The 23,995-nt window shown below is 36.7% G+C and overlaps 1 protein-coding gene across 1 annotated transcript in view; it reads right to left on the reverse strand.

The window, feature by feature from the left end:
- Positions 1–16,954, reverse strand: part of ZC2HC1B (zinc finger C2HC-type containing 1B) — a 34,294-nt gene extending 17,340 nt beyond the window's left edge. The window contains exons 1-2 of the mRNA XM_072719377.1: positions 11,964–16,954; positions 11,306–11,444 (exon numbers count right to left, since the gene is read on the reverse strand). The gene's annotated coding sequence lies outside the window, so the exon portion shown is untranslated. The remainder of the gene's footprint in view (positions 1–11,305; positions 11,445–11,963) is intronic.
- Between the last annotated feature and the right edge of the window lie 7,041 nt (positions 16,955–23,995).

The raw sequence follows: 23,995 nt of genomic DNA on the forward strand, positions 1-23,995 counted from the left end.
AAAATTCAACATCCATTCATAACGAAAACTCTCAACAGAGTGGGTATAAAAGGAATGTACCTCAACATAATAAATGCTATCTGACAAGCACAAAGCTAATATCAGACTCAATGATGAAAAGCTGAAAGCTTTTCCCCTTAAACCAGGAAGAAGACAAGGATGTCTACTCTTAGAATTTTTCTTCAACATAGTACTAGAAGTCCTAGCCATAGAAAACAGACAGAAAGAAATAAAGGCATCTAACTTGGTAAGGAGGAAATAAAATTCACTATTTGCAGTGACATGATACTATATGCCTAGAAAACCTTAAGATTCCAACAAAAAACTATTAGAACTAGTATATTAATTGAGTAAAGTTTCAGGATACAAAATTAACATACAGGAATCTGTTGCATTTCTATGCACTAATAATGACCTAACAGAGAAATTAAGAAAACAATCCCATTTTCAATTGCATCAAAAAGAGGAATGCCTAGGTGGCATAGTCAGGTAAGCATCGAACTCTTGGTTTCACCTTGGGCTATTATCTCAGGGTTGTGAGATTGAGCCCTGCATTGGGCTCCATACTCAGTGAGGAACCTGCTTGGGATTTTCTCTCCCTCTCCTTCTAGCCCTCCTCCACTCCCTGTATGTTCTCTCTCTCTCTCTCTCTCTCTCAAATAAATAAATAAATCTGTAAAAACAACAACAACAAAAAAATTGCATCAAAAAGAATAAAATAAGTAAGGATAAATTTAACCAAGAAAGTGAAAGACCTATGCTCTGAAAACAATAAAATACTGATTAAATAAATTGAAAACAACACAAATAAATGGAAAGATACACCACACTCACAAATAAATGGAAAGTACTCCATACTTTAACATCCAAACCAATCTACAGATTCAATGTAATCCCTATCAAAATACCAATAGCATTTTTCACAAAACTAGAACAAATAATCTTGGAATGTCGATGAAACCACTTATGACCCTGAATAAGGATGGCTGGGTGGCTCAGCAGTTGAGCACTTGCCCCTGGCTCAGGGTGTGATCCGTGGTCTCAGGATCCAGTCCCACATCAGGCTCCCTGCCTGGAGCCTGCTTCTCCCTCTGCCTACCTCTCTGCCTTTCTCTCTGTGTGTGTCTTTCATGAATAAATAAATAAAATCTAAAAAAAAAAAATACTCTGAATAGCCAAAGAAATTTTGAGAAAGAAGAATAAAGTTGGAGATTTCAATAGCAGATTTCAAATTATACTGCAAAGCTATAGTAATCAAAACAGTATAGTTCCAGCACAAAAACAGACACATAGATCAAAGGAACAGAACAGAGTCCAGAAAAAAAAAAAAAAAACCCATTTATATAGTGAATCAATGACAAAGAAGGCAAAAATATCCAATAAGGAAGAGACAATCTCTTCAATAAACGGTATTGGGAAAACTGGGCAGATATATGAAAAGAATGAAACTAGGCCCATTTTTTTACACCATATACAAAAATAAAAGCTCAAAATGGATTATGATTTTGGGTCTAAATGTAAGACCCCAAATCATAAAACTCCTAAAAGAAAATATAGGCAATAAACTTTTGGACATAGAAGTCACTGTATTTTTTTGAATCTGTCTCCTTAGGGCAACAAAAGCAAAAATAAACTGGACTACATCAAAATAAACTGGGTCTACTTTTGCACAGTGAAAGAAACCATCAACAAAAGAAAAATGCAACCTACTAACGGAGAAAGATATTTACAAATGATATGTCTGATAAGGTGTTAATATCCAAAATATATAAAGAACTCATACAACTCAACACCAAAAAAATCCAATCGAAAAATGGGCAGAGGACCTGAACTGACATTTTTCCAAAGAAGACATATGAAAAGTCTTCAGGCACACATGAAAAGATGTTCAACACTACTAATCATCAGGGAAATGCAAATCAAAACCACAATGAGATGATACTTTACACTCTTCAGGATGGCTACAATAAAAGACAGGAAATGACAAGTGTTGGTAAGGATGAGGAGAAAGGTAACCCTCATGCACTGTTAGTGGAATAGAAATTGGTGCAGCCACTGTGGAAAACACTATGGAGGTTCCTCAAAAAATAAAAAATATAAGTACCATATAATCCAGTAATTCCATTTCTGGACATTTACTCAAAGAAATGAAAACACTAATTCAAAAATATATATGGACCCCTATGTTTACTGCCAGCACTATTTATAATAACCAAGATATAATACCCAAGATATGGAAGCAACATAAATGTCTACTGACAAGTGGATAAAGAAGATATAAAGAAGATAATAAAGAAGATATTCCATATACAGTGGAATATTAGTCAAACATAAAAGAAAACCAATGAAATCTTGCCATTTGCAACAACATGGATGGACCTAAATAGGGTATTACGTTAAGTGAAACAGTCTGAGAAAGTCTGAGAAAGATAAATAGCATGTGATTTCACCTATGTGTGGATAAACAAAAAACAGAAACAAATTTATAAATACAGAAAGCAAACTGGTGGTTGTCAATTGGGGGGTGTGTGTATGTGAGGATGGGCAAAACAGGTGAAAGATATTAAGAGGTACAAACTTCCAGTTACAAAATAAGTAAGGCATCATTTCAATAAAGGATGAATCTTAAACAATAATCCTAAACAAAGGATAAAGAAAGGAGGTCATCTCTCCAAAAAGATACTTTCTGAATTAAAAAAAAAAAAAAAGGAATCTGTCATTTTCCTCTCATTAGAAAACAAAACAAAAACAAACACCAAATGCAACACAAAAGCATTATCAAAAGCCTCCTAGTCTATGGCTTTTCTGCTTCCTCAAATTAAAAAGAAGAAAGCATATAAAATTAATCAAGGAGGGGCAGCTGGGTGGCTCAGTCAGTTAAGTGTCTGTCTTGGGACTGAGCCCTGTGTCGGGCTCCCTGCTGAGCAGGGAGCCTGCTTCTACCTCTCCTTCTGCTACTCCCTCTGCTTGTGCTCTTTCACTCTCACTCTCTCAAATAAGTAAGTAAGTAAGTAAGTAAATAAGTAAGTAAGTAAGTAAGTAAGTAAGTAAATAAATAAATAAATAAATAAATAAAATCTAAATTAATCAAGGAAAACGATACAAGAATAGCAGGAAATCAGGACAAACTCTGTCAGTGGGCAAAAGACCAATGACACCCACAATGATCAATCTCAACACTATTATAGTGGACCAACTAAAATATACTTTATTTTCACATAGAGCTCTAAAATTAAAATCATCCAGCAATTGAAATAATCTTCTGTATTAAGGATAGTCAAAGTAAAGCTCTTTTCACGTTGGAAAATTATTACAGACAATATAATCTGTTTTTTTCCTTCCTTCCTTCCTTCCTTCCTTCCTTCCTTCCTTCCTTCCTTCCTTCCTTCCTTCTTTCCTTCCTTCCTTCCTTCCTTTCCTTCCTTCCTTCCTTCCTTCCTTCCTTCCTTCCTTCCTTCCTTCTTTCCTTCCTTCCTTCCTTCCTTTCCTTCCTTCCTTCCTTCTTTCCTTCCTTCCTGCCTCCTTCTTTCCCTCCCTTTCTGAGAGAGGTACTCATGAGTGAGAGTAAGGACAGAGAAAGAGAATCTTCAAGCAGACTCCCTGCCAAGCTCAGAGCCTGACATGGAGCTTGACCCCACAACCCATGAGATCATGATCTGAGCCGAAACCAAAAGCCGATGCTTAATTGACTGAGTCACCCAGGTACCCCAGCCGATATAATCTTTTATTTCACATTCTTGTGCACCTTCCTTCAGTACTAAATATTTTCATCTTCCTCTCAAAACTTAAAAGTAAGTAGGTAAATAAGCAAGTCACTCACGGGGATGAAAAGTATAGCATAGGGAATACAATTAATGATACTATAATAAATTTGTATGGTGACAGATGGTAACTATACTTAACATGGTGAGCACTTTGTAATGCATATAAATGTCAAATCACTAACATTGTGCCCCAGAAACTAGTATAGTATTGTATGTCACCTGTACATAATTAAAAATAAAGTTATATTTTTAAAGATTATTTTCTGGTATAGAAGTTCAGATTATTTATTTTTCAGATTATTTTATAGTATGAGTCCACTGTGGCTTTGGGGATTGGTTCTGGTGTTTTACTTTTTAAAATAAACTTTGAGAAATAATTTACATGCAGGAAGATCCAACCATTTAAGCACATAGGCCAATGAGTTTTGATTAATGTAACATTTGTGCAACCACTCCAACTAAAACATAGGACAGTTTCATCACCCTCAAAAGTTTCTTTTCAGTCAATATTCCCCCAAACCTAACCTCAATCAATCAAAACTTTTTCCTAAAAATACCTGTTTTATAATTTTATATAATGGAATAGCCATATTGTTGCATGTATGGTAGCGCTTTCTTCACTGTGAAATATTATTCTGTTTTGCTTATCCATTCACTTGTTGATGACTATTTTTTTCAGTTTATGCTATAACATTGCTATGAATATTAACATATAAGTCTTTTCTAAGGACATGTTACCAGTTTTTCACATAAATACCTAGGTATAGAATTGCTTTATAAATAAGTATATGTTTAACTTAAGAAAATACCAGTGCAAAGTAGCTGTACTATTTTACACCCCCATCAGCAGTATATGAAACTTCCAGCTGTTCTACATCCTAGCTATCATATGTATTGTCAGTCTTTAATTTTAGCTATTCAAGTGGGTATGTGGTGGTATCTCATCATGGTTGTAATTCACATTTCTCTGATAAAAATGATGCTTGAATATCTTTTTAAGTGCTTATTGGCTATTATTTTGTGATGTGTCCAAATATATCTCTTGCCTTTTTTCTTAAAGGTTTTATTTATTTATTCATGAGAGACAGAGAGAGAGAGAGGCAGAGACACAGGCAGAAAAGGAGTTGCAAACTCCCTGATGTAGGATTCGATCCCAGGACCCTGGTATCACAACCTGAGCCAAAGGCAGACCCTCAACCACTGAGCCACCCAGCAGCCCTCTCTTCCTTTTTCTTATTGGGTTGTCTTATTATTGAGTTGTAAGAGTTCTTTGTATATTCTTGGTATGAGTCCTTTGTCAGATATGTATTATAAATATTTTCTCCCAGACTGTGGCTTGCCTTTGCACTCTCCTAAGGTGTCTCTCAAAACTAAAATTTTTAGCTTTAGTGAAGCCCAATTTATCAATTTCCTTTTTAAAAATCATTAGAATTAGAACATTTTGTTTCCTGTTTAAGAAATCTTTGTTGACTCATATCAAAGATGTTTTTCTAGAAATCTTAGAGTTGTAGTACTTATATTAGGTTAATGTTCCATTGCAAATTAATTTTTGTTGTCAATTTTTATATAAGGATCACAGCTGATTTGTTCCAAACTGATGTTTAGTTGCCTCTGTTGCATTTGTTTTTTGTTTTTTAAGATTTTATTTATTTATGAGAGAGAGAGAGAGAGAGAGAGAGAGGCAGAGACACAGGCAGAGGGAGAAGCAGGCTCCATGCAGGGAGCCCAACGTGGGACTCAATCCCTGGTCTGCAGGATCAGGCCCTGGGCTGAATGCGGCGCTAAACCGCTGAGCCACCTGGGCTGCCCCTGTTGTATTTGTTAATAAGATTATCCTTTCCCTTTGTCAAAAATCACCCACACATACGTGGGAGATCTACAAAAATCAATCACCCATACACGAGTGGGAGGTCTATAACTAGTCTCTTTTCTGCTCAACTGATATGCCAATATCAAATTATTTTATTACTGTAACATCATAATAAGTGTTGATAACAGGTAGTATAAGTTCTCTGCTTTTTTCCTTTTTTTCAAAACTATCTTGGCTATTCCAGATCATTTGAATTTCCATATAATTTTAGAATCAACTGATGAATTCCTATTTGGCAAAGAAAACTTGCAGGGATTTTTTTTTTTTTTTTAATTACATTGAATCCATAGATCAATTTGGGAAGAACTGACATGACAACATAATATGGATTCCTCCAAATCTTGAAAATGGTAAACCTCTCCATTTTGGGGGGTCCTCTCTTTAATTTGTCTAACTACAATGTTTTGTAGTTTTCATTTTTCAAGTCTTACACATGTTTTGTTAAAGATATACCTAAGTATTTCATGTTTTTTCATAATTGTAAATTGTATTTTTTAATTTCATTTTTTAATTGTTTATACTAGTATATAGAAATAAAATTTACTTGTGTACATTGACTTTACATCCTTGTTTTTTGAGAGAGAGAAGAGTGCACACGAGCAGAGGGGGGTGTGCAGAGGGAGAGGGAGAAAGAGTCTTAAGCAGGCTCCATACTCATTGCAGAACCTGACAGGGGTTTGATCTCACAACCCTGAGATCATGACCTGAGCCAAAATCAAGAGTTGGATGCTTAATTGACTGAGCCACACAGGCACCCCTTGACTTTATATCCTGAAAACATTTTAAATAAATTTTTAATTTGGGTAGATTTCTTACAGTTTAAGATTTTCTATTTATTCATTCATGATTATGTTGTCTGTGAATAAAGATAGTTTTGCTTCTTCTGCTCTGATAATTTATTTCCTTATTACACTGGGTACTCTTTTTTTTTTTTTTTTTTTTTTAATTCATGAGAGGCACAGAGTAACAGAGAAGCAGAGACACAGGCAGAGGGAGAAGCAGGCTCTACGCAGGGAGCCTGATGTGGAACTCGATCCTGGGACTCCAGGATTACGCCCTGGGCCGAAGGCAGGCATTAAACCACTGAGCCACCCAGGGATCCCACACTGGGCACTCTATCTCCAGTACAGTGTTGAACAGGAGTGGTCAGAAAGGACATCCTTGATTTTTTTTTTCATGATCTCAGTGGAAACGTGCCCAGTTTTACACCAAGTGTAATGTTAAGTGTAGGTTGTTGAAAGATGTCTTTTACTGAGGTGTTCCCTTCTATTTCTACCTTTCTAGGAGTTTTTTGTTTTGTTTTAAACATGTATGGGTATTGCATTTTTTCACAGGCTTTTCCTGTATCTACTGGGATGATCATCTGCTCTTAAAAATATTTTGTTAATATGGTGAACTACATTCACTATATTCTTCCTTCAACTTAATTTAGGTTTAATTTGTTCGTCTAACTTTTTAAAGAGTAAGAATAAAGTCATTGGTTTAAACCTTTCTTCTTTTCTAATATAAGCATTTAAAACTATAAATCTCCCTCTAGACACTGTTTTAGCTGAATCCCACAAATTTTGATGTTTTCATGAACATTCAGTTCAAAATTTTTTCTGATATCTTTTATGATTTTTTCTTAAATCCATCCGTTATTTAGAAATGAGTTGATTAAAAAAAAGAAGAAGAAGAAAAAGAAAAAAAAAAAATGAGTTGATAGGGCAGTCCCGGTGTCGCAGCGGTTTAGCGCCGCCTGCAGCCCGGGGTGTGATCCTGGAGTCCCCAGATGGAGTCCCACATCGGGCTCCCTCCATGGAGCCTGCTTCTCCCTCTGCCTGTGTCTCTGCCTCTCTTTCTCTGTGTCTCTCATGAATAAATAAATAAAACATCTTTTAAAAAAAAGAAATGAGTTGATAAAATCCAAATATTAGGAAATTTTCTAGATATGTTTTCATCATTAATTTCTGACTTAATTCTACTGTGTCAAGTAACATAATCTGTATGATTTCAATCCTTTTTATATTTATTGAGACTCACTTTGTGGTCCTGAACGTGGTCTTCCTTGGACAAATACTCCATGCGTACTTAAAAAGAATTATATTCTGCTGTTGCTGCATGTCACATTATAGCAATAGGTATCAACTAGGTCAAACTGGTTGATATTGCTGTTCAAACTCTTCTATATCCCTACTGATTCTCCTGCCGCTTATTTTACCAGCTATACTAAGAGAAAATGATAAAATGTCCAAATATAATTTGAACTTTCTACTTCTTCCAGTTTTTGTCAGTTTTTGTCTCATGTTCTTTAAGTCTCTGTTACTAGGCACATAAACATTTAGGACTGATAGTTCTTGATGAATGTTATTTTTAATCTTTACCCTGTTAAATAACATTGATGTTTGCCTGATACTAATACTAGTCACTCCATTTTTATGATTGTTCGCACATATATCTTTCCCTATGTTTTTAACATGTCAGCCTATAGTTGTTTTGACACTGCTAGTGTTTATTTCTTCTTTTACCTTTTTATCCAGGACAAAAGACAAATCATAAGTGTATGTCTCCACGAAATATTCACAAGCTGCACACACCTATGTAACCAGCCCAGATCAAGACACAGAACATTCCTAGCAATACTCCTCATGTCCATTCCTGGTCATTCTCACCTCACCAAGGAAAACCATTGCCTGAGTTCCAACCTCAGATTCAAACCTAAAGTTTCTAAAATACTGAGTTTCTGATATTTATAAATCAGGAAATCTGCAGTTTTTTGCTATCCTTTGAGAAATTAGATCTGGCAATCCTGGTGTGTGTTTCTTTGAGGCAGCAGCCCTGCTAACACAGGATCAGCCATCTGTTAGTGAGGGGTGGCCTCTTTGGACCTACCTACATTACCTCCTTATTTTGTCACCTGCCTGGCACACTTATTTGTCTTCACATTTAAAGTGTGTTTCTTGTGGAAAGCATGTAATTGGACCTTGCTAAACTAAATAATAAATTCAGTTTGATAATCTGCCTTTTATCTGAAGGGTTTAGGTCATTTATATGCAACTGTCCATATAGTTAGGTTTAAGTTTACCATATTGCTATTTGTCTTTATCCCATCTTTTCTGTTTTTTTTCCCCTTCTCTTTTCCTGTCTTCCCTTAGATTAATTTTTTTTCCATTTTATCTCAATTCCACTTATTGTTTTATTAGCTACATGTCAATATTTTTATGTGTTTACTCTAGAGTTTATAATAGGCATCTTTAAGATATAAAACTCTACCTTCAAACAATACTATATGTATTCATGTGTGATAAGTACAAACTTATTTGTGTATAATGTACAGAAACCTTTCAACAATATATGTTCCTTTTCCTTACCTAACCTTGTTGTAGTGTTTTCATACATTTTACTTTCCACATAATTCTCATAATGTGCTATTATTTATGCTTTGAATAGCCAATTATAACACTCAGATAATATTTACTCAATGGAAAACAAGACGAGAATGTCTGCTTTCATCACTGCTATTCAATATAGTATTGGAAGTTCTAGCAAGAGGATTTAGACATGAAAAAGAAATAATAGGCAAACTGGAGAGGAAGAAAAAAATTGTATCTGTTCAGAAATGACATAATTGTATATGTAGAAGACCCTAAAAATTTCACACCAAAAAACAGTTATTAGAGCTAACAAAATTCAATAAAGTTGCAGGATACAAAATTATTACACAAAAATCAGTCATATTTCTATACACTAGCAATGAACAATCTGAAAACAAGGTTAACAATTCCATTTACAATAACATCAAAAAAAATACTTAGGAATAAATCTAACCAAGGTGGTAAAAAAAACTTGTATATTCTTACATCTATTCAATAAAATATTGATGACAGAAATCAAAGAGAAGCAAATTAAAAGACTTCCTATGTTCATAGACTGGAAAACATTATTGTTAAGATGACAACACTACCCAAGGCTATGCACAGATTAAGTGTAAACCTTATCAAAATTCTAATGGCATTTTCAGAAATAGAAGAAAAAAACTCACCCTAAAAATTCATATGAAATCTCAAAGGTCCCCTAATTACCAAAACAAATCTTGGAGAACTTTCAAAATGTACTACAAGTTTACTAGAGTAATCTAAACAGGGTGGTACTGGCATAAGGACAAGACATCTAGAAAAACAGCCTAGAACAGACAACCCAGAAGTAAATCTTATCATATATGGTCAACTGGCTTTCAATAATAGTGTCAAGATCATTCAAGCCTTTTTGACAAACAGTGCTGAGAAAACTAGATATCCACATATAAAACTAGATATCCAACTTCCAATGTAGTTGAGATCTTACCTTATACTACATAGAGAATTAGTTCCACCTGGATCAAAGACAAAACTCTAAGAGCCAAAACTATAAAACTCTTAGAAGAAAGCATATGGGAAAGGCTTCACGACATGGATTTTGCAATGAATTTTTGGATTTAACATCAAGATCAAGGTAACAAAATAAAAGTAAAATAAACTGGACTTCTTCAAAATTAAAAATTTTCTGCATCAAAGGATACCATCAAAAAAGTGAAAAGACAGTCTACAGAATGGGAGAAAATAATTGAGAATCTTATATCTGGTATGGATTAATATTATTAATCTAATAGAGCCTCTACCCCTAATTTCCAGTTTACAAAAAAAGAAAGAAAGAAAGAAAGAAAGAAAGAAAGAAAGAAAGAAAGAAAGAAAAGAAAAAAACAGGATAGAGGAAAAAGTTAAGCATTAACTTGGGCCAAAAACCAGACATATCTAGCAAAAGAGATATTCTCAAAGATAATTGGCCCAATAGGGGTGTTGTGCAAGATTAAAGAAAAGAGACAACAATAAAAATGCATGAACCTTGACTGAATCCTAGATTGTGACTAGGGGGCAAGGAGAGAGCTTTAAAAGACATTCTTAAGATAACTGGGAAAATATGAGTCTATATGTTATGCAAGGAAATGCACTCATGCTTAAGAAATGCATACTTACATAGTTAAGGGTAAAGTGTTGTGATGTTTGAAATTTAGTTTTAAATAGTTCTGCCCCCACTCCAAAAATAAAAAGACAGAAAATATGACAATGTCAACAACTCAAATTTCAGTGGAAGGTGTGAGTGATCACTTTTTTCCTGTAAATTTGTAATTTTTCTGTAAATTCCGTAAGTTTCTTCTTTTTTTTTCTGTAAACTTGAAAACTTTCAAAATAAAGTTTCTGGCAAAAAACCTTTAGGCCATGAAATTGCACAACTTAAAATGGCTAAAATGGTAAATTTTGTATCATGGGATTTTTATCTCAGAACAACCCCCCACCCCCACCCCAAAACAACCCAGAGCTATGGGTATCTGGCATTGTGAAGCTATTGTAGAACTGCCCTGCATAGCCCCATTCTCATTGACCATGATGTAAATGGCATCCCCTGGAGTTAGGTAGTGCCATGACACTGGGTACAGTGGTGTTCTCATGTGAGTTGGAAGGAAACACAGACTCTTTATGCAGAATTAAAAAGAAATTAGGATAAGATATATTCAATAAAAGTAGTTTTATATAATTTAATTGCTATTATTTATTTTAGAATGTATAGGAGGAAGCAAGTCAGGATGATCTGGCCCCAAATCAGGCACAACTGGTTAAGAGTAAAATGCCAAAAGCAAACCAAACTAGCCACACACCTGGGTTGACAGATGGAGGAGGTGGAGGGGGGAGAGGTCGGCCTTCTTTAATGGCTAGTGTACACTGCTTTGCCGATCGGATGGCATTAATGAGGTCTTCATGTTGTCGTCTCCAGTTAGATCTTCTCACAGATTGAGGCTATAAAAAGCAAAACCAACATATACTAACTTAGACTATACATCTCTCCATTGCAATTTTAAGCTGAGATTTAAATTTACAGAAAATCAGACTGACATTTGGAGGGAAAAGAGAACTTGTTTTCTCAAGTACAAAAAAGAAGTTTAGGAAATACAGTAATAAAATTTGCAAGTCACAATAGTGAGGGAAAACACAAAATAACAATCAAAAACAAACTACAAAATTTTAAGGAATGACTTAAATGTAAGATTAAAAGGGACTCTCTTCCAAGTTAATTGCTAGATTTAACGCTACACTAATGAAAACATAAACGAGATTCTTTTTTGCCACATCTGGAAAGTATCTGAAATACATTTCGAAATCTAAGTGAGCATGATTAAAAAGAAAACAGTAAAGGTGGATTATACTTACATGACATTATACTGCACTATCAAGCAAAAATGAAGCCAGAGAGCCAAAAAGAGGATTTAATGTACTTAAGGATGTAATCAAGAACAATAAGCCAGATATTGATAGTACCTTGGACTGAGGAGCTTTTTTCACAATGGGGATGTCAGTGCCCTGTAATCTTTGTTTCAAGGAATTGAAAGGTTTGCGTTTTTTGTTGAAGAGTTTCCTACATATTGGTCCATGCCTTTCCTAGAAAAAAAAAAAAAAAAAACCAGTGGGGATTAAAATTTTTAACATGTATAGTCACAAGGTTTGTACTGAGGCAGCCCCCACTGGAGTGACAGGGTTCACCTTCAGAGCCAAGTCCATTCTCCAACTCTCAAATCACAGCAGAGCAAATCCATCTGGCTCTCTCCACCCATGTTACACATCACTAGATATTGAGTGAGGGTAAGGTCAAGAAAAGGCCTTCGCAGCTACAGAGACTTACTTCAAATTTGGTTTTATATATTGAATTCTACCATTTGGGCTGTGTGAGTAGCTCCAGGCATTCAATACTGTTGAAAAGGCAAACTTTCTAGTTTAAATTGAAATAAATATTTCTAATACTGAGCTAGGTACTCATGGAAGCCAAGGAAAGTTTTCCCGGTTATATCTTCTGTTCGGTTTCCTGCCTCCACAGATTCCCAAATTCCATGAGCAAGTCATCCAGTAACCTAGCAGGGAATCTGAGTCCCAACAATCCTAACATTGTTTTACCATCCTTTTGAAACAGCCCTTTGCATACAGCAGGGGGAAACTTTGTTCCTACCAGTGGAACCTTCTCAGGGAAACTCTTCTTACCACTTGGCAATTTCAAAATTGAATTTAACGGAGTCACTTTTCTACATACAGCAAATTAAACTACTTAACTTCCTCAAGGAGTGGGGAGGTTTCAAAGAAATATTTGAGAACATCTGCAAAAGACAACTGGGACAACCATGCAAATAAATGAAGGGTACACCAATTCCATTTACATTATGAAGATATTTTCCTTTAATTTATCCAAACATTTCACATCCATGAAGTCATTTATTTCAGAGCAAATCTGAGTATTTAATATTAAGTTTTAAAATGTTACAATATTTAACATTTAACAGACGATCAGCAGGGAAAACTTTCTTTACTCCAGCCAAGAAGTTCTTTAAGTACTCAGAATTTCTAGTACATAAGACAGGGAGGCCAACATGCAGCCTGTGTACCACCCTTACAAAGTCTGTGACAGCAACATCATAGGATTATGCCAACAACTTCCAACTAGATGTCCTCTTCCTTGGTGGGCAGGTAACTCATAATAGTTAACACACAATTCTTTCATCCAACAAAATACAGGGCTCTATAAAAATCTCTGTACTGGTTACAAACAAGCCCTATCATTTTATTTTATTTATTTTTCTCCCACATCATTATTTTTAATGTCCAGCATTTATGATATGAGGGACAGAGCTTTCTCCTCAACTCAAGTTTATAAATTTTCGATGGCTTGTGAGGCCAGTAAGGCATTATGTTCTTCATGTTCTCCAGCTCTTTTTTTCATATTCCTCAATCCTGGCCTTTGAGAGAGACAAACACTCAGCACAACTTTTCACCTCTTCTTTTTCCTCAGCATCCACCCAGACTGTATATTTATTCTCTGGCATGGGAACCTTCAGGGCATTAAACTTCTCAAAGTAATCTTCACCAAAGTTTGGTGAAGCCAAACTTCACCAAACAGGCCTTGTAGTCAGCCCAGTCGATAGTAGGTGGTTTCTCAGGGAGAGTAGCCAACATGGAGGTACGCATCTCATTCCAGGATTGTACTGTAGGGAGTTAGCAATGGCCTTCTGGTTTTGGGGTATGATTTCCCCAAAAGCTACCCAGTCAATGGCTTTTAGAGCAAGTTCTTGCTCAGCCATCTTGAGATCCTTCACTGACCCCAGCAGCCCACGGTCCACAGTAGCAAGGAACAGATATTTTATTTTTAAAGATTTATTTATTTTATGGAGAGAAAGAGAAAGACAGAGGAGGGGAGGGGCAGTGGGAGAAGAAGGGGGAGCAAATCTTTAGCAGACTCCCTGCTGAGTGCAGAGCCCGACACTGGGTTCCGTCCTGTGACCCTGAGATCATGACTTGAGCTGAAATCAAAAGAGTCCGACACTCAACTGACAGAGCCACCCAGGTGCCCCAAGCCATATCATTTTAAATTAGAGAGAGGTATCCTATCATTTGATCAAATGCTCTTTGTAGCCTGGAGATAGGCCTAGAAGTAAAACCCAAGAAGACCCAAGACATACTTGACATTTAGTAATCTCACTTCAAATGAATGGTATCTTCTAGGTCTCGAATTCCTTCTTATGGGGTGCAGGCCTAGTTTGGCAAAAGCAGCACACTGGTGGATTCCTGGGCCACAACAGGCCTATCAGCTCCTGCTTCTAAATTCAGGAAGCTCTAGCTGCAGTTAATTGCAACAGATATTTCATTTTTAAAATTCCCCAGAGAAAGAAAACTTACAACCTCATTGTATAGTCTTTCACCCCAAATGCAGTCAGGTGTATAGTCCAAATCCTTTAAGTTTGGTTATGTCTCCTTGATTAAAATGTTCAAACTCAGAGTTGCATTATCACCTTAAGTTTTTTTTAAATTATTATTATCATTTTTCTTGGGACTCTCTTTAGAATATTGGAATCTCATACCTGATTCCCTAACTTTGAAATAAATTAAGCTTTTATTCTACTTTATAGGTATCATTCAGAGGACTTGACATGCAGTTAGTTTGAATCTAATGAACAATTAGATCTTGGAACAGGCCTTACATCCATTTTGTTCAAATTACATAAAGTCCCTGAAATTGAAAGGTTTTGTCTTTATACGTGGCAAAGCAGGAAACAGAGGGAGGTTAAAGGACTTGTCAGAATTAGTGACAAATTTGAGGCTAAAAGCCAAGTTTCCAGATGCTCCAAATTCAATGTTCATTCCTCTTGACTAGCTAATTTCCCTGGTGCTTTGGCCTTAAAATTTGAATTTTTGATGCTTATAGAAAAGGCAAAAGAGCCAAAACCTCTCAAGAGACAATTAGCTGTGCCAAAACGCTTTCATCTGGCATCCTTTTTGTAAGAGTACCATGTTTAACTAAGCTCCCTTTTGAATGGGGTGGTATCTTTGTGCCTTGGTGTCCTCTGGGCCTGCCAGCCATAGGTTATGGACCTCTCTTTCCTTGCTTTCCCTCCACATCTGTCTTTAATCTTTGCCGCTGCAGCCTCCTCACTGACTTGACAGTTCATTTAACTCCAACAAAACACATCTACAAAATGTCTTTATGTTTACCAGAACATCTGCTGCAAAGCGTCTTCCACAGACTTCACAGGGAAGTAACTCCTGATTGCCATCTGTATAAGATCCAAAAGCACATTATGTTAGTTTCGTGGAACTGCCTGCCTGAGAAATGACTAACTGGAGGGGACCTCGATAGCTTGATCTCCTCACTCCTTTTTCCCTCTTCACCAACTTCCTTCTCTTAGTAAGATATTTCATAAACTTACCCATCTTCCTCTTCTAATATAGACTTCTCAAATCACTAAACAGGTAAATTGCATGTCCTTCAGGCAACCAGAGTACAATTCTTTAATATATTCCTAAACTAAGTGCCTAATGGCTTTGCTTTAGATAGAAGTACAAAGTTAATACTTTAGTATAAAATCGTAAATTATCTAATGGTAACATTTTTAGGATTCCTACTAGAATGTAAGGTCTATGTGTGTGCTAGATGAAGGCATGGGAATTTATCACAGGATGTATGAAAAGAGTCACCTAATCATCAAACTTAAACTTTCCTGAGAGTGGCTCTCTCTCAATAAATGCTTTTTGTTGGAAAAACAAACAAACACCTCCTGAGAGGAAGGGAGTATAAGATACTGATGAAATGGACCATGAAGTATTATTGGGACTTCTATCCAAATCAGGAAAGATGGCACCATTACAATGCAGAAGCATGTAAGGATGAGTGTCCTATCCTAAGAAGGGCTATTTGGTCAGATCTCTTAATGTGGTCAGTGAGTAACACTCACTACTGGCATTTTACATACAGTCTTGAATGAGTGAAGGACTGTAATCACAATATGGTCACTACTCGCTTTTGTTTTTAATATTCAACTATAGTGTTTTTAAAAGTTAAATGAAGAATAAAGTCAATTTAAAAAAAAAAAGGCTGAGACTGAACCCACATGTGCCCCATGTCTCAAAGTACCTGACCCTAGTAATTAAAGTGCTCAATACTTATTGAATGTGTGGGCCAAACACTAGTTGAGTTTCCACCATAGGACCAATCCTTCATTCTATAAATATCTGCTACATGCAACTCTGTGGAAATATTGAGAGAAACCACAAAATGGGTGCAGCAGAGAAAAGGAGAGTGTACATTAAATGAAGTTAGGTAAGTGTCACAGGAAAAGGAAAACACTGTGGAATTCTGTAAAGGTTTCACCTCATTACTTGAAGCTCCTCTGGAGTTGAGTATATAGATTAGAAAAGCCGGTCAGAGGAGCAATCAGGGATCCTGAGTAGGGAGAATCTGAAGAGAGCTGTGGAAGGTTGAATGGATGGTTGTGGGGAGGGGAGATGAGATTTCAGTTACAAAGCTGAAGGTGCGGGCCTGAAATGGAAAGAGAGGGAAGAGGAGACACTGCTCAAAAAATTGACATGACTAGATGTGCAGGGATTGAGGAGGTGGCTAAGAGAGAACAGTGCAGAGGGACTGAGAAGAGGGTTGGGCTGTGGACAGAAACAGAATTTGAAAAGAAGGGCCATCTTAGTAAGAAAAATTACCTCAGCTTTGGAAATACTGAGTTTGAGAGAGTCATCCAGCCAGCAGGATGGAAATGAGGGAGGTCAGGGCTAGAGACACAGATGTAGGCTTTGTTTGGAGAGTGATGTAAAGGCATGATATTGCCAGGGAAGAGGTCATGGAAAGAGAAGTACAGGGATGATCCCTAGGGAACTCCGTATTTAAGGGCCAAGAAGATGAGGATGATAAGCCAGGAGGAGAAACAGGAGAGAACAGGGTCATGGAAACCAAGAGGAGTTTGAAAAAGGAAGGACTGATTAACAGAAATCAGATGGTAGCTCATTACAGACATTGTTGATTTAAATGATTTTTTCTCACATCTGCCAGATGGTATTGTATTTACAACACAGGTCATCCATTACAGCATACAGAAATATTACTCTTCCTCTCCCTTCTTTTGGCCTTCTAAGTCTGTAAAACTGAGTCTTACATTATTTTTTTTTCAGCAAGGACATATTTACTAGTTAAAAAATATAAGGTATTCAAATAATAAATCTGCTTTTTCTAAACCACTAATGGTGATTTTTATTTTTATAGAGTACTGTAACATTTATAGTGTTTTCCTGTTTCCCAAACACTTTTCCTATATATAATCCCATTTACTCCTGAGTTGGCATTATTATTTTTTTAACAGGTAAGAAAATAAAGGTTCAAAGTTAGGGGACTTCTCAAACACCACAGGTAGTAAGTGGTAACACGGAGACTCAAACTTGAGTCTCTATCTCTACAAGTAGTAAGACCATGTATTCAAGCATCACCATAAATATAGGTATGTTGGTACTAACCTGCAAAATAAATGGAAGCCTCTGAAGGATAAATACCCTCTGATTTAAATCAGTGATTTTTTTTTTTTTAATCTACGATAGTCACACAGAGAGAGAGAGAGAGAGAGAGAGAGAGAGAGAGAGAGAGAGAGAGAGGCAGAGACACAGGCAGAGGGAGAAGCAGGCTCCATGCACCGGGAGCCCAACGTGGGATTCGACCCCAGGTCTCCAGGATCGCGCCCTGGGCCAAAGGCAGGCACCAAACCGCTGTGCCACCCAGGGATCCCTAAATCAGTGAGTTTTAATTAGTTCAATGAGTTTAAAAAAATGGCAGATAAAATAGGATTCAACTGAACACCTGAAATTGAATGACCACCAAATTCTGAACCACATTCAGTTCTGAAGCTTGATTATAACGAAACACCTGCCTAGTCAGTCAAACTAAACATGAAGATCAAGGTCATCTACGCTGTTGGTGATAGAATGCTGAGTCACATGGAATATGTGATCACTAGAACCTTAGAAGAATCATTTAAAACAACCAAAATGCCTTGCAATAAGTGGTTATACTGTTACATCTAAATCCTGGAATACTGTTCAACAACAGAATACTACTGATACATACAACACCTGGATGGATCTCAATGCTGAGAAAAGCCAATCTCAAAAGGTTATGTACTGTATGATTCCATTTGTAGAACAATTTCAAAATGACAAAATTAGAGAGAATAGATTAATGACTGCCAACAGGGAGGGATGATTGGAGAAGGAGGTGGTTGTGACTATCCAGAATAGAATGAGGGAAACCTCTGAGAAGTGGGATAATTCCAGGAGCACCTGACTGACGCAGTTAAGAGCATGGGACCCTTGGTCTCAGGATGGTAAATCTGAACCCCATGTTGGATGTAGAGATTCAAAAAATAAAATTTGAAAAAGTAGTTCTGTATTATCGTGGTGGGTGGTTGTTATATATGTAATAGAATGGTATGGAACTATAAATACACACTGTATCATGTATATTTCCTGGGTTTGATATTGTACAATAGTCATTTAAGCTATAACTTAAACTGAGGAAACTAGGTAAAAGATGAATGGGATCTCTACTATTTTGCAATTCTTGTGCACAATTGTCCAAATAAGCTTAAAGAAACATCCAGGGGTGAGCAAATTGAGACCAGTGGGTCAAATATGAAGCTATTATGTTTTTGTAAATAAAGTTTTATTGGTAAACAATCATACCCATTTGTTTGTTTAATGTCTATTGCTGCTTTCACACTACAATAGTAGAGTAGTTATTAATGGAGACCATATGGCCTGCAAAGCCAAAAATCATACTAGGAAATAGGTTACCAACCAGTAAAGGAGAATGTAATGATTAAAAATGACTTGTGGGAGAAAAACATGGAAAATGTTAATGATACATTTTTATTCACGTATTTACAAATAAGGACTAGGAGTTATATAGATATTTACAGGGTGTGTGTGTGTGTCTGTGTGTGTGTGTGAATGCTCATAACTCTGAGTGGTTAAGAATAAAGGTGATTAGTTTCCTGCATTTTCAATTTTTCTACAAACATTATTCATTATTGTTTTAAAGATTAAAACAATGACATTTTAAAAAAGGAACACTTTGATAAAAAAGATTATAAAACAATCAGTATCAACTCAGCTATTTCTGTATATCCTCTCTTACTTAGTAGACAGTATCAACGTGGCCATTATTTTTATACATTTGCTATTATTTTTACACATTGGTTTAAAATCTTAGACAATTTTTAAAATGAGGAAAAGAAAGTGATCTGGAGGGATCCCTGAGTGGCTCAGCGGTTTCGCGCCTGCCTTTGGCCCGGGGCGCGATCCTGGGGTCCCGGGATCGAGTCCCGCATTGAGCTCCTGGCATGGAGCCTGCTTCTCCCTCTGCCTGTGTCTCTGCCTCTCTCTTTCTCTCTGTGTCTATCATAAATAAATAAAAATAAATTAAAAAAAAAAAGAAAGTGATCTGGAAGCCATCAACAGTTTTGTTTAGCATGTTAACAATGAAAAATAAGCATTACAAAGATTCAGTTCAAAAATTTTATAAGAAGCCTGGAGAGGATTATGACTATAATGAAATTGGAAAAAATTCTACTTTGGACTAGACATTTTCTTTCTGAGCTGGAAGTTAAGAACGCTTTGTACAGACACCTACCAATTCACATTTCCTTATAAAGGCATGGTGGAGAAGAGAAAAGGAAGACATTTTCTCGTTCAGTTGTCAGTGAGTCAAAAAACTTAATTTCTTTGCAATCCAGAACATACAAACATTAGCAATATCAACATCTTCCATGGCCCTATGGTAAAGAGGGTAGCATAGTGGCCTCCACCTATTCACTTACCCCAGGAACATGAGTTATTAAAGAAGAGGAGGAATTAAGACAGGAAGGTAGAAAGAACACCTAATCAAATTTTGCTTTCCTTCAAAGCTCTAAAAAAAAACTACAGTAAAGGAAAATAGAGACACAGAGAACCGTAAGGTCAGGGAGGAAAAGAGACAGCAATAAAAAAATCTGATTCTGGAAAAATGATAGACATAGTGACTTGGAGGACTTAAAACTATGTCAGAATCCACTTCCCAAGCTGACAGAAGGGAGAACCAACCATCCAGATTTTTATTGCAGAACCCTTCAAAGTTGTAGGAATCCAGAACAGCATGTACCTGTGGGATTGGGATGAGATAAATGAGAAAGAGCCTGCTAAAATATGGAGGGCCAAGATGAAAGTTTACTGATTCAAAGAAGTTGATTCCCGGATCCCCTCCCTCCCTCTACACCCTTGGGTGACTGCCCTCCCTAACTCTAGCATAAGTCTACTCTCCAAAAATGACAAAAAGAGATCTGTGCAGGAGTGAACATGAGGCACTGCTGAAGGCATGGGTAGGCAGATATAGATGTATACATATATTTATGGTTGACTCATTATTTGTGGTAGGTGCATTCCATAAAGTCTCTTCCAACACTGAATGACCTTATTACTCCCAAGGGGAATACAGGGTTAGGTTCCTGCGAGCCTTTGGCCACACTATTTTTAATCCACATATCAATGTGCAACTTTGTTTTGTTTTTCCATTTATTTTTTTTTAAGATTTTATTTATTCATGACTGACAGAGAGAGAGAGAGAGAGAGAGAGGGGCAGAGACACAGGCAGAGGGAGAAGCAGGCTCCATGCAGGGAGCCCGATGTGGGATTTGATCCCAGGTCTCCAGGATCACACCCCATGCTGAAGGTGCTGCCCTTGTTTTTCTATTTAAGACACTTTGTGTTGGGTAGTCTCGGTAGCTCAGTGGTTCAGTGCCGCCTTCGGCCTGGGGTGTGATCCTAGAGACCTGGGATTGAGTCCCACGTCGGGCTCCCTGCATGGAACCTGCTTCTCCCTCTGCCTGTGTCTCTACCTCTGTTTCTCATGAATAAAGAAAATAAATAAATAAATAAATAAATAAATAAATAAATAAATAAATAAATAAATGAATGAATGAATAAATAAATAAATAAGAAAGAAAGAAAGAAAGAAAGAAAGAAAGAAAGAAAGAAAGAAAGAAAGAAAGAAGACAGACAGACATCTGGTGTAAATATATAGTTGATTCAGTCCTAGTTGGCAGCACTGTAACTCATGCCTGGATGAAGCTTATCTAGCAGACATATTTTCTCCACAGCCTTCATGCACTCAGAAACACTGGACCACACTTCGACACAATGTTTGGGGGCCATTTTAAACATTAAAATCACCAAGAAAAATGGCAAAAATATGGAAAATGTGGCATAGACTGAGAAAAGGACATGTGTTTACAGTATGAGAGCTGAAACAAGAAGGCAGGGCATCACCTTTTTCCACCTTTGCTGAGAACATGCCATGTCCGGTGACTCAACTTTTTAACTGCTATGTGCAGGTCTGTGAATGGCTATGAAAGCACCATAAACATTGATTTTAGAGTTTCAAGTTTTAGAAAACAAATTTGCAAATAAGGATTCAATTAATGAGGTTGATGGTGTGTATGGTGATTCGTCTAGTGACTCCTTTTATGAATAATGATGATGAAGGCAGAGAATATACCTCAAACTCCGTTCCTCTATTTGGCTCAGAGAACTCTGCCTGCCAGACCCTTACTCTCAAGATAAAATTAAAACTTCCCTAAGAATATAGCCATTCCCTGAAAAAATGCATAAAGACATCGACATTGGAAAGATTCCCCAACAGCTTACCAAGACCATTCTACAATAAAGTTCAAAATCATCAAATGCCACTTGTCCATTAAGAATTTCCAGTGTTGGGGAGCCCTGGTGGCTTGGCGGTTTAGCGCCGCCTTCAGCCGGGGTGTGGTCCTGGAGACCTGGGATCGAGTCCCGCATCAGGCTCCCGGCATGGAGCCTGCTTCTCCCTCTGCCTGTGTCTCTGCCTCTCTCTCCTTCTGTGTCTCTCATGAATAAATAAATAAAATCTTAAAAAAAAAAAAAAAAGAAAGAATTTCCAGTGTCTCCTTCCTCCAGTCTTAATCATGAGCCAAAAGACAGGAATTTCCAAAGATCTGTGGAAAAGCTCTAGCAGGTAAGCCCAAAATGAATTAAAAAGCAATTTGAATAAAAATTAACTCTTAGAAATTAAAAGTCTTATTGGAGAAATGAAAGACTTGGAAGGCTGGAAGACAAAATTAGGGAAATCTCTCAGAAAGTAAAGTAAAATGAAATAGAGATGGGAGAAAAACATAAGCAATTCAAGTACCGCTGGTCCAGAAGGTCTTACCTCAAGTAACAGCTGAAGAGAGAAAAAGAGAAAACACAAGAAAATAAAAAATTTTAACTTCCAGAAGTGAAAGGACATGAGCCTCCACTGAAAAGATAAAACACAATGGATGAAAATAGATCCATAACATCATCACTGTGAAATTTCAGAACTTTGGAGACAGAGATTCTACAGATATAAAAAAAAAAATTACATGCAAAATATCAGGAATCAGAATGGCTTCAGATTCCCATAAACTTGGAAATGAATGAGGAAAAATCCTTTAAACTTCTGAGGGAGAATAATCTAAACCTCTAATTTTATACCCAGCCAAGCTATTGATCAAACATGGGGGTTGAGTACATTTCTCAACATGGAGGGTTTCAAGAAGTTGACATCCCATCACCCTAACTCAAGAATTACAAGAGGATGTGCTTCACAATGTAAAACATACTGCAAATAGACAATTTAACATATGAAGGAGAGAAAGTAATTCCTAGGATAACACCTGGGCACCAGAACCAGAGAGTGACTAGTCCACACTAAAGGTATATAATGAAAAACAGGTTGATGGTTGTCATAAGCATGATATTCACTGCCTTCATAATCTGAGGTTAGTATGTCCTACTGTATCTGGCTCCCACTGTTCTATACTTGGCTTGTTTGACCCTGTTCCATTGGAGTGCTTGTTCTTCCCTTCATATTCTGACATCTAGATGAGCTGAGGACACTCACTGCACTCCAGAGGAAGGCTCTGCATTGATCTTGAGATCATGGTGACCTTAAAAAGCAGAAAAATGTAAAACAAGTATACAACCACTAAACATCTCCACTACAGGAGATCCAGGATGCTCCAGCTGTGGTGACTTGTGTTCCCTAGAACTTACTCATCACCTGGCTCAATGCCATCTCTGCTTGGGACTCTTATAAATTCTAGAAACTGAACTCAAGCTCAGAGAATATTCATTCAGTTCAAAGATGCTTCATCAACGGTTGGTAAATATTGCTCTCATAAAGCCAGATTTGTGTTCCAAAACTAAACTAAGTAAGATATTGTGTTTAGAAATACCATACAGCTGATAATATAATCTAGATAGTATTTAGGAGTTCCTGAAGGGAAAGAGTGGGATGAAATTGATGATGGAACCACAGGCTTCTATGTTCTATTTCTCAACTTGAATAGTGCAATGTTTTGTTTTATTATATGTTATTATAGAAGTTCAACAATTAAAACATTAAGGCTATTAGAATTTTCACCTTCCCTTGACCCTTCTCTGTAATAAGCTAGATAAAACATACTAATATCAAAACATAGGAAAAAGAACATAAGTGCACTGATAACAGTAAAGTTACAAGATGACTGTAGTAGTCCTTCACCTGAGGTTATTTGATGATGTCATAATGAAGATGTGGATACAATGGAGCAGCTTATATACACAAATAGCTTTTGATACTTAAGACTTTTAAAAAGTGATTTAATAACAAGCATTAAATACTCATGCAAAAGAGGTGCTTAAGGCACAGCAGGCAAATTCTTCATTACTTTGCCCCTACCAGGAAGGCCTTGGGCCTTCTTTCTCCAAGCTAACATTGAGTCTAGGTCCAATTGTTCCACATATAAGCAATCTTTTGGTGAAATGTCTTCCCTATCCATTCATTTATATACTACCTAGTGATCATTTACCAAATGCCAGAAGCTGTTCTAGGCCATGGGGATAACACAGTAAATAAAAATTCCCTGCTGTTTGTACTACTGAGAGGAAACTGAAAAACTAAGATAGAGCTC

The sequence above is a fragment of the Vulpes vulpes genome, chromosome 1, assembly GCF_048418805.1.
Source record: "Vulpes vulpes isolate BD-2025 chromosome 1, VulVul3, whole genome shotgun sequence".
NCBI lineage: Eukaryota > Metazoa > Chordata > Mammalia > Carnivora > Canidae > Vulpes > Vulpes vulpes.